The sequence below is a fragment of the Podarcis liolepis genome (assembly GCF_965112155.1).
Source record: "Podarcis liolepis genome assembly, chromosome: 15".
Classification (NCBI taxonomy): Eukaryota; Metazoa; Chordata; class Lepidosauria; order Squamata; family Lacertidae; genus Podarcis; species Podarcis liolepis.
Window position 1 is genome coordinate 42,595,248 of NC_139566.1, and position 11,207 is coordinate 42,606,454.

An 11,207-nucleotide genomic window follows, 5' to 3' on the forward strand; every position below is an offset into this window, starting at 1 on the left:
ACCAACCAACAAGCCACATGAGGCCCCTGTACTTTGGACATGCCTGGCTTAAGCATTTCACTAAATATCTATTTACCTAGAAGACTATACTGGCTCTGTAGTTGCACTTGGGACCAGTTTAAAACTTCCTTCTTCTAAGGTGGAGCACCAAATGGCACTCCCCCCAACACACACCTGTCCTACACAATCAAGGTGTATAGTACCCAAGGCCAAGCAAGGTATTTTGGCACCCAAGGAGGAAAATCCCACAAGGAAAGCTACAGAAACCAATAATTTTGCTGCCTTCAACATCACAAATCAACAGCTTCTGAGACACTCTGTAAGTATCTCTACAGGTCAATGACACGTGTTTTACAAACTACTCAAAATAAAGTGTGCACCCACTTTCCAAGTCCCAATTTTCAGGAAACCTCCAAGCCTGTTATCTTTTGTTCATTTTAAGTACCCTGGCACGGCTTTTGTCAGAATCCTTTAGAATTAAGAGTTCAACAGAGAGACTCAGTATTTTGTAATATGCATCTCTTAATTTAACTTTATGTCAATCAGGAATTTTCAAACTCTGTGCCTTGAGAAGCAAGAGAGCATTTTCTTAGACCAGTGGCTCATCTCAGAAGAGGCTGTCTGTTACAGCTCTGCATGATTAACTACTTCCAGGCTTCACTGCGGAAGAGAATTTTGGCCTATCCCTGTATCAAGTATGCATTAATCCATCCTGATACAAAGACCTAGCAGAATTGCTCATCCTTGGAGGGGGTTGCATGTTCTACATCTGCACAACTCACTACTCTGGACCTGCCTTCTTGCAAGCATGCCCTGCGGGAAGGGAGCAATAATTTATTTCCTACAATGAGGCACCAGTGCCAATGCATTTGCAGCCAAAATGGCACTCACTACCTCTGCACAGGATGGGACGTACACTCAGTGAAGTCCTGAGGTTTGCAGAACATCAACATTTAAAACAAACAAACCCTAAAGTGGACAAGGAAATGGTCTACGTAGCCAAATGAAGAGTGAGCATGCTTAGTGGCCATGGGATATTGACTCTTGGGAGGATGGATGGAATGGGGTATCTTGAAATAGGGCATATATGCTGACTGGAACAATGAACAGGGGCACTCCACACTTCTTATAAATGTTAGGGTTGTAACCAGCTAAGTCCTACTCAGAGAAGACCCATTGAAATTAGTGGATGAGGTCCATTAATGTAAATAGGTATACTCTGAGTTGGACTCAGCTGAATACAATCCTAATCTAGTTTAATTCAAAGTATTACAGAAGGGCCACCTAAAAAAATTAAGTATTTTACAAACTGCCCCTCCTATAGCCAAAATAAACACCAGTGTCTCTCTTTCCCCTATGCTAGAAAGGCTGCAGAGAGAGAGAGAGAGAGAGAGAGAGAGAGAGAGAGAGAGACCCATGTTTTCATGCCTGGTAGAGTTGCATGTCAGTGTACTCCTTTGGGAAAAAGGTGTTTCACATTTTATTCACATTATGCAGCAATGTCTCACCCAACTCAGCTCTCGCCTTATTATCATTAGACCCAAATTCAAACAATAACCTTAAATGCAGAGACTTGCGGTACTATTTATTCTGTTAGCAGCAGCCTGATTAACAATAGCCTGACAAACATGTAAAGCTGTCATGGTTTGACAAAGAATGCCATCATGAGAAATCTCTTCTGAGACGAGCATTTCAACTACAGTCATACCTCGGGTTGAATATGCTTCGGGATGAGCACGTTCGAGTTGCGCTCCGTGGCAACCCGGAAGTAACGGAGCACGTTACTTCTGGGTTTCACCACTTGCGCATGCGCAGACGCTCAAAATGACGTCATGCGCATGCGTAGAAGCGCCAAATGTGATCCGCGCACGTGCAGACGCATGGACATGGGTTACGTTTGCTTCTAGATGCGAACGGGGCTCCGGAACAGATCCCATTTGCATCTAGAGGTGCCACTGTATTCCAATCCAGGAAGAACCCAAGCCATTTAAAAGAATACCTAATATGAAAAAAACACCTTTCAGAGCTCTTCCATAAGAAAAAGAAATCTTTCTACGAAGGCCGCTGGCATCATCTCCTCAGGGCAATTCAAGTACTGTAAAGGACAGCAAGGAATTATTGAGGATAGTTTCTGGTGCCCTTCAAGATGGTAGCAACCAAACAATCACCATCATTCCTGCCTCTAGCTGGTTTAATCACTATTCTGCAATATTTACAGTGCCAACGAATCTATCAGCTATGCAAAATGGGCCCAGTTATGTACATCTTCCAGACTGGACCCTAGTGGAACCAGATGAAATACTCTCAATAATCAAGAAGTCAAGATCAAATAAATCCCCAGGACCAGACGGGATCCCTGGTGAACATTTTAAGCACATTCCAGATTGGTGGGCCCCTCTATTATCCAACTTATTTACTTTAATTGACAAATTCGGGATATTACCAGATGTTTGGCTAAACTCCATCATCACTTCTATATTTAAAAAAGGTGACCCGAATCTGCCTGAGAATTACTGTCCAATAAGTCTCCTATCAAACCTTGGCAAGATGTATACCTGATATTTGGAAAAGAAATTGTAACAAGATCCTTGGGCCTGAACAAATAGGATTCTGCCATGGCAAATCAACCACTGATCACTGCATAGTCCTTTCACACCTCACGGAAAAATTCATGGAAAATGGGAGGAAGGAACTTTACGTAACCTTCCTAGACTTAAAAGGAGCTTCTGACCCCTGTGATCTACTTTGGCACAAATTATGTAAAATGGGAATTGACCAATGCCTGCTGTTTTTAATTAAAAAATTACATTCTGCTACATTCTGTCAAATTAAATGTAACTCTAAAGGCGAGCTGATAAAAAGTATAAATATAACCAAAGGAGTAAAGCAAGGATGTGTCTTGCCACCCCACTTCTTAAATGACCTGGCTCATCACTTTAAGGATGTAAATGGACATCCACCGACATTATGCCAACATAAAATAAAACTGCTTTTATACGTGGGCGATACTACAATTCTTTCTCATACCCAGGTCGGCCTTAGAAGATTTCTGAACTTGTTTTCTTCCTTCTGCCAGATCAACTCCCTGGGAATTAATTACGAAAAATCTAAAATTATGATTTTTTCTCAAAGTCGTCAAATTGTCAAATGCAGACTAGATAATCACCCCATTGACCAGGTAAAATATTTCAAATACCTAGGGATATTCTACCAGTCAAATTTAAACTGGACAACACACAGACGCCGAATGATCATCCAGGCAAAATGCACCACATCTGCGATTCTTCATTTTTTCTTCCTCTGAGGCAACCGGATGGTCTCTGCTGCAATAAATATTTTTAATGCCAAGGTCCTTTCTTAGTTACTGTACAGCATTCCAATTTGGATACAAGCATTTAATAGAGAAGTTGAACAAATTCAAGCAACTTTTCTTTGTAAGATCCTTGGTGCCCCTAAATGCTTAAGTTATTTAGCCTTATGTGTTGAAACTGGCCAACATCTGATGGAAACTAAAGCATGGCTGACTACAACCAAGGCCTGGCTGAAAGTCCACTTCAGGACAACATCTAACTCCTTCTTAACCTCTGTGCTTGAAGATTGCATTTCATCTAGATGATATAGAGCACTTCAAGATAAAATTTGTAGTTTGGGCATTGCTCTCAAGAGCCTTGAAGCATGTCCAGTTCTGGGCACCACAATTCAAGAAGGACACTGACAAACTGGAACGTGTCCAGAGGAGGGCAACCAAAATGGTCAAAGGCCTGGAAACGATGCCTTATGAGGAACGGCTAAGGGAGCTGGGCATGTTTAGCCTGGAGAAGAGGAGATTAAGGGGTGATATGATAGCCATGTTCAAATATATAAAAGGATGTCACATAGAGGAGGGAGAAAGGTTGTTTTCTGCTGCTCCAGAGAAGTGGACACGGAGCAATGGATCCAAACTACAAGAAATAAGATTCCACCTAAACATTAGGAAGAACTTCCTGACAGTAAGAGCTGTTCGACAGTGGAATTTGCTGCCAAGGAGTGTGGTGGAGTCTCCTTCTCTGCAGGTCTTTAAGCAGAGGCTTGACAACCATATGTCAGGAGTGCTCTGATGGTGTTTCCTGCTTGGCAGGGGGTTGAACTCGATGGCCCTTGTGGTCTCTTCCAACTCTATGATTCTATGATTCTATGTGACAAAAGTTACATATTCCAAATAATCAAGCAGCTGCTCTACGACCATGAAAGACAGCGCTTGTTTCCTCATATGCCAAGATTCTGTTCTCCGGAGGCCTTAGGTATCACAACACCCTACGGAACCTGTGCCAAATATCTAAAGGATCTAATACTCCCCTCCCATTGAGGAGCCTTTATGCTCATGAGATTAAACGCTTTCCCTTCTGCAGGGACCAAAGGCAGATTCTCACATGCTCCATATCAAGCCTGTTTGTGTTCCTGAAACCAAGAAGTACCTGGTTCAATGGACCACATTCTCTTAGATTGCTCTTTACGCAGCAGACCTCGCCAACTGATGCTGAGCAAAATGTTGGACTTCCGGCCTATAACTCCGAGAAGACGTCAAATGAGGTTTCTCCTGGCAGATCCCGGGACAAAGATATCACTGCTTTAGTAGCCTCCTTTTTAGCCACAACCTTACCCAAAAGGTTTCCTAACGATTCATCCTTTTGCGGAACAGACAGGGCGAAGCAGAATATCTAAGTGCACACAATCACAGTGTGACCTTATGACCCTCAACAACTTCACACTTGTCCTTTTAATTATCCCAGTGACTTGAAATACAGTGGTGCCTCGCAAGACGAAATTAATTCGTTCCGCGAGTTTTGTCGCCTTGCGATTTTTTTCGTCTTGCGAAGCACGGTGTCGGGAAAGTTTTGAAAAAGCTTCAAAAATCACCAAAGTCTTTAAAAACCTCAAAAAAGGCTACCACACCACGTTCTATGAGTTGCTCCTCGAAGTCAAGTCGCAACTGTATTAACGGTGTTAAGAAAAAGGAAACAAACTTGCAAGACGTTTCCGTCTTGCGAAGCAAGCCCATAGGGAAAATCATCTTGCAAAGCAGCTCAAAAAACAAAAAACCCTTTCGTCTAGCGAGTTTTTTGTCTTGCGAGGCATTCGTCTTGCGAGGTACCACTGTGTTTTATACTGTGATGCCAATAAAGGTATTTGATTTGAACAATAGCCTGATATTGGAAACAGTCCCTAGAAATCCCCATTGAAGTCTACTTAAATAGTATTTGGAATGTGGCTCTACCAGAATGCCTTACTCACCACAGAAGGATAATTAAAGGCACTTCATGGATGGAAACTTTTGGTGAGATGCCGACTTCCTTTCTTTTCCTTTATAAATGAGACGGAAAATATTTTAATTCCACCATCATCAGCACAAGAATCTCTGCGGAGAGGCTACTTGAATACATAAATAAATGTATTGCTTGTGTAGTATGTATTGCATACGAAACTTAATAAGAATGTACCATTGGGCAAGTTACTGTAGTTAGAGGTTGTTCTTGTATTTAAATGAAAAACAATAAAAATTATTGGGGGAGGGGTGAAAGTCGCCTTCCTATTTAGATAACTTTTTTAGCTGCAATAATGCATCAAATTCCCACTGTTACGGAAGGGGGGGCATGTCTTCTTCACTACAATATATTTGCTCAATTTCTCTAGGACTCCATCACCCCTCCCCTGTCCTCCATAATCTCTTAAGTAATCCTGTCAAAATCACTCTGCCAAACCTTTCCTCCGGGTGATGCCAGGTGACAGACTATGCGTACATGGACCATTGTCTTCTCAGGATGTGCTTATCTGCGCATATCTCCAGCTCTGCATATTCCCCCCTCCCTCCTCCATATGTTAATCCAGTGTAACCCAACCTCTCCTTAATGTATTCATGATGTAATCTGTGTAACCCAACCTTTCCTTAATGTATTCGTGATGTAACTGGGATGTATTTTGCACTGTATTCTGGGACATGGAGGGAAATTTCAAAAGTTCATGTCACCCCTTTCTCGGGGTTCAATCTCGCCTTGAACCTGTTGCGCAATAAACTTGGATCTTCTGCAGTTTGCTCCTGCGTCCGGCTGAGCTCATTTTCTTCCGCAGGGACCCACGGACTTAGTCCGATGAGCTGGGTGGCAGAGTAACCCCGCACCCAGATTTTTCCGTAACACCCTCTCTCACATACCCTCCAATAGCTCTCCAATGAAAATAGGGACGTATCATCATCATCATGTGCTTTTTTCCTTAAAATGTTTAGGGGTACTCTCAATTTCCTACTCATACAGTGGTACCTCGGGTTAAGAACTTAATTCGTTCTGGAGGTCCGTTCTTAACTTGAAACTGTTCTTAACCTGAAGCACCACTTTAGCTAATGGGGCCTCCCGCTGCTGCCGTGCCGCTGGAGCACGATTTCTGTTCTCATCCTGAAGCAAAGTTCTTAACTCGAGGTACTATTTCTGGGTTAGTGGAGTCTGTAACCTGAAGCGTCTGTAACCCGAGGTACCACTGTATTGAAATGCTGCCCCTCAATGAGGCCAAACTTAGATTCACAAAATGTTTAGGGGTATGCCAACCCCCTGCGTCCCCCTAGAAAAAAGCACTGATGATGATGATGGTACTATTTATATCGTGTCCATCTGACTAGGTTGCCCCAGCCACTCTGAGCAGCTTCCATCATATATAAAACATAAAACATTAAACATTTTTTTTTAAAAACTTCCCTATATACAGGGCTGCCTTCAGATGGGAGTTGGATAAGAAGAGGCAACTGTTAGTTCTACAGGTCATGGGAGCAACCTGAAGGAAGGGAAGGGAATGCAAGTCACTGCCGAGTTTTCTTGACAATAGCACCTGGCCAAGGGGGTTGCAGTGTTGGGGAGTTTATTGCTGCTATCACTAGGGTTTGGTACTGTTTGGTAAATTAACCAATTAAATGTTGGCTGGTGGGCAGCCATTTAATCAAGGAGGGCTAAATTAAATTGATGAGGCTGTCTCTATACTTAAATGAGGACACACTATTATCTTCTTAAGTAGATTTGGTTTAGGGGTGTTATTGCACAATCACAAGGTGCAGCGCACACACGCCATTTAAACAGCAATGCCCATCAACTCTGGGGGGGACCTTGCCCCCTCATCTATTTTATTGGGGAGCAAAGGGACCTTAGCCTCTAGGAGTTGGTTCCTACGACAGGAAAATGTTAAAGATGACTTCCCTTTTAACTATAAATAGCAACCTAAAAACAAAACCTCCCTTAGAACTCCATCAGCACCTAGCAGACAAAATGCATATGTTAAGATTTTCAGTATAATCCTATGCACTTACTCAAAAGTTCGCCCACTGTTTCCATAGTGTGCATGTGTTCAGAACTGCAATTTTATGTGGGCAACTGGAGTGCAATTGTATGCTTGTCCACTCAGAAGTAAGCCCAACTGAGCAGATTAAAATCATTATTAAATATATAAAAACACACCTGCCTGTACCCTATGTTCATTGTCAAAACACCAAGCGGAGGGCAGGTGGTATGGCAGGGACTGGAACCTGTGAGTCTTCAGGCGTCTAGACTCCAGCTCCCATCAACCCCAGCCAGCATAAGCGAGAGTCAGGGATGATGGGAGCTGGAGTCCAAGAGCATCTGGAAGCCAACAGGTTTTCTGCCCCTCATCTCTGGTGTGCTCCTTCCGTAAAAACTCATCTGACACCTGTTTTTGTGGGGTGGTTGTATTGGTGCCAGATAACCCCCTTTTTATTTCCTCAGGTCATTTCAAACGTTAACTGAATTTGGTTTGATTCTGTATTTTTAATTGTTGCTTTACAGTCAAAATATGTGCCAACTACTTGGCGGAGATCACTGATCCCACCCTTCGAAGAGCTTTCACTATGGCACGGTTTCAAACATTGCCAACTGCATATCTGACCGGTAGATTCACAAAAACCCCAGTAGAACATCGTTTATGCCCTTGCCTTATGAAAATTAAAGAGGATCTTACACATTACCTCCTCTATTGCCCCATCTACTCGGGCTTTAGAGACGCATTGCTGCAAATTATACCCAACTCTATAACTAATCCTGAAGATAGAGTAAAATTCTTGTTAGTTGATGCAAACCCACGTATTACCCATGTGGTAGCGGTTTTTGTGATGAAGGCCATGAAAGCCAGAGAAAGATTTATGGATGACAATGTAAAGACCCCTTCATCGTCTGTTTAACTCGTTGCTTGTTTTCCCTCTCTTTCTATTTTGTGGGATGAAGGTTTTGTTGGCATAGTATCTAATGAATTTTAATATTCTTTTACTATTGTTGTGTCGATGTTTGTGTACAGGCATGGTCCTCAAAATAAACGGATTTGTTGTTGTTGTTGTTGTTGCTTTACAACTTTCAGATTCTGCTGTTGTATTTTCTTGACTTCTTTCTTTCATTTTATTGTAAGAAAAGGCTGCATTCTTTTTATTCCAAGAAGCCAGGGGCGTAGGACATCATACACTTTTGTGGAAACACTTAATATCTCAAGTATTCCCAATTTTGCTTTTTAAAATATTTTTGGCAGTTAATTACATGGATTGTTCACCTTGAATCTCTCAAGTAGAAAGAATGTTGAGAACACCCTGAATACTTTTAGTTGGGGTCATTTATCTCGTTGACCATTTCACGTTGTCCCTTCAGGTTTCTAGCCTGTGGAAAGAAGGGTGAGCAAGGGACCTTTTGACCCTCTTGCTTGCTTGACCAATGTTGTGATTTTTTTGTTCCACTTGCGGATTAGTTTATGATTTTTCTGTACTCTGTTGCACATGTTGTTATAAAATGCTGTTCACTATTTCAGGGGCCTTTGGGGTTCCAACGTGGTATGTAAATAAAATGCAATAATAATTAGTAATAAATCTGCCCTTGAATAAGATAGCTGATATAGAAAGAGGTTTTAGAAAAGGGGTGTGTGTGTGATAAATTGGGGTGCCTTCTAACACACTTAAAAGTTAATTATTTTCAATATAAATATAAATACTGCTGATGGCAGGCGCTGTCTGAAGAGTTTTCTCTTCATACTTGCACTGGAAGGAACTGCCGCTTCTAAGATGTTGCCTGCTGCCACACAAATATAAAGCTCTTTTTAAAAACAAAACAAAAAAGTTTTTCCCTCTTCAAAACTATCATATAAAGCTACTCCCCCTAACTTTTAAGATCTTTGTAGGCCCTGTTCTCTGTGTCCCTGTCAAAGAAAGCAAGGGAGCTAATCACCAGGGGGAAAGGTCTTTTTGGTAGTGGCACCCCAGCTACAAAACGGCTTCCCTGCCACTATCCTTGTTGTCTTTTCTGTGCCAGGTGAAGATCTTTAAATAACTTATACAGTCTGGGCCTGTTTTATTTTTTTATTTTTTTGGGGGGGGGGTTGAGTAGTTGTTGTCTTTTGCTGCATGCATGTAGCTTTTGATTTTATAGGGTGGGGGGAATTATATTTAATTTTTAAAAATAAATTCTTTCTTTTAAGGTGCCCAAAGAACTTTGTTACTGAATGGCATACAACTATGGCAGATAATGAGTCATATGAAAATATATGTAAATTTAATTAATATTTATTTGATTAAATGGCAAGAGATTTCTGTGATCTGCTGTCAAGCCTACTTGAAAAAGCTATAAAAATGCTAAATATCATTATCATTTGGGCTGTCATCCAAAATGTTGGTTGATTGCTCAATTAATTAAGCCTGCATTAACATGCATATTAGAAAAACCGTGATCACATTATTCTGGGGCTCTGTCATCTGCACTGGTTTCCAGTCCAATTTTGGGCCCCATTCAAATTGCTGGTTTTAACCATTAAAGCCATAAGCCAAGGTGGAGAACCTTCTCAGCTGAGGTCACATTCCCTCATGGACAGCCTTCCGGGGTTACCTGTTCCTCAGTGCCCTCAGGCCCCTTCCAGAACAGGTGACCCACTGAATTCCTGGGCTTGGGAGCCATCAGCCCACAGCATCTTGTCAGGATTTACTTCCAGTTTGTTTCTCATTGTGTGGCCCATTACTGCCTTCAGAGATTAAGTACTGTAGCCTCACCTGATCCCAATGAAAAGGAGAAACAGCTGGGTGTGATGTTGGAGAGCATTTGTATAGATGTTGGAGAGCAAGATGGACCCCTACTGGGACAACTGCCAAGGAGTTGAGTAGAAGTCACCTCTAGGTTGGGGCAGAACCACCTGAACACAGTCCCTCAAACTCTCAACCTGTACGGCGTTGAGGAAGATACATGCTCAGTGGTATGAAATCCCACTGAGTGAGCAAGGAGAAGACTCTCCCTGTCTTCCCACTGCAAGTCATCTATCAGGGTTACCAAAACTCTTTCATCAACAAACCCATGTTTGAAGCTAGGCTGAAATGAGTCAAGGACAACCGGCTTCTGCCAAGCTGAATACAGTGGTACCTCGGGTTACAGACGCTTCAGGTTACAGACTTCGCTAACCTGGAAATAGTACCTCTGGCTAAGAACTTTGCTTCAGGATGAGAGCAGAAATCGTGCAGTGGCGGTGCAGCAGCAGCAGGAGGCCCCATTAGCTAAAGTGGTGCTTCAGGTTAAGAACAGTTTCCGGTTAAGAACGGACCTCCGGAACGAATTAAGTACGTAACCAGAGGTACCACTGTAGAAGCTACCTGCCCCCACCCTCTCAAGGACCTTGCTACAAACAAGATGTTAAATATTTAAGACTTGGTCATCTTTTGTGTTAATTATATAAATTAATTTCCATATTAATTTATGGTATTGATTGATAAATTTACAAATAGATGACCAAACAGGTGATAAAATAAAACTATGAGAAAATAAAACTATTAGAACAAAACAGATAGGTTCTGAAAGTGAATAAAATATAAAAAGCAAAGGATTTGGTACCACCCACACAAGTAGCACGGCATTTTTATTTATAGCCTACTGTGTTTATTACTTATCTTTAAAGCCTTTCCATGGTTGCATGTATTTATTTTAAATTGTTGCAGATATTGAGCTTTTTTTTTTTTGTATTGGTGGGGAGATTAAACAACCAAGCAGTATGTACACGTTTTTCAACCGCTCCATGCCCACCCTTTAATTTCTCTTCCTACGCTCCCTAATTTTTTGAAACATCCCTCCAAGAATGGCTGCATCTGAAAACTTCTTTCCAAAATTTTTGTTTTTAAAACTCTGAAAACTTATTTTAAGGGGTTAAAAAAAATTGATGGTGAT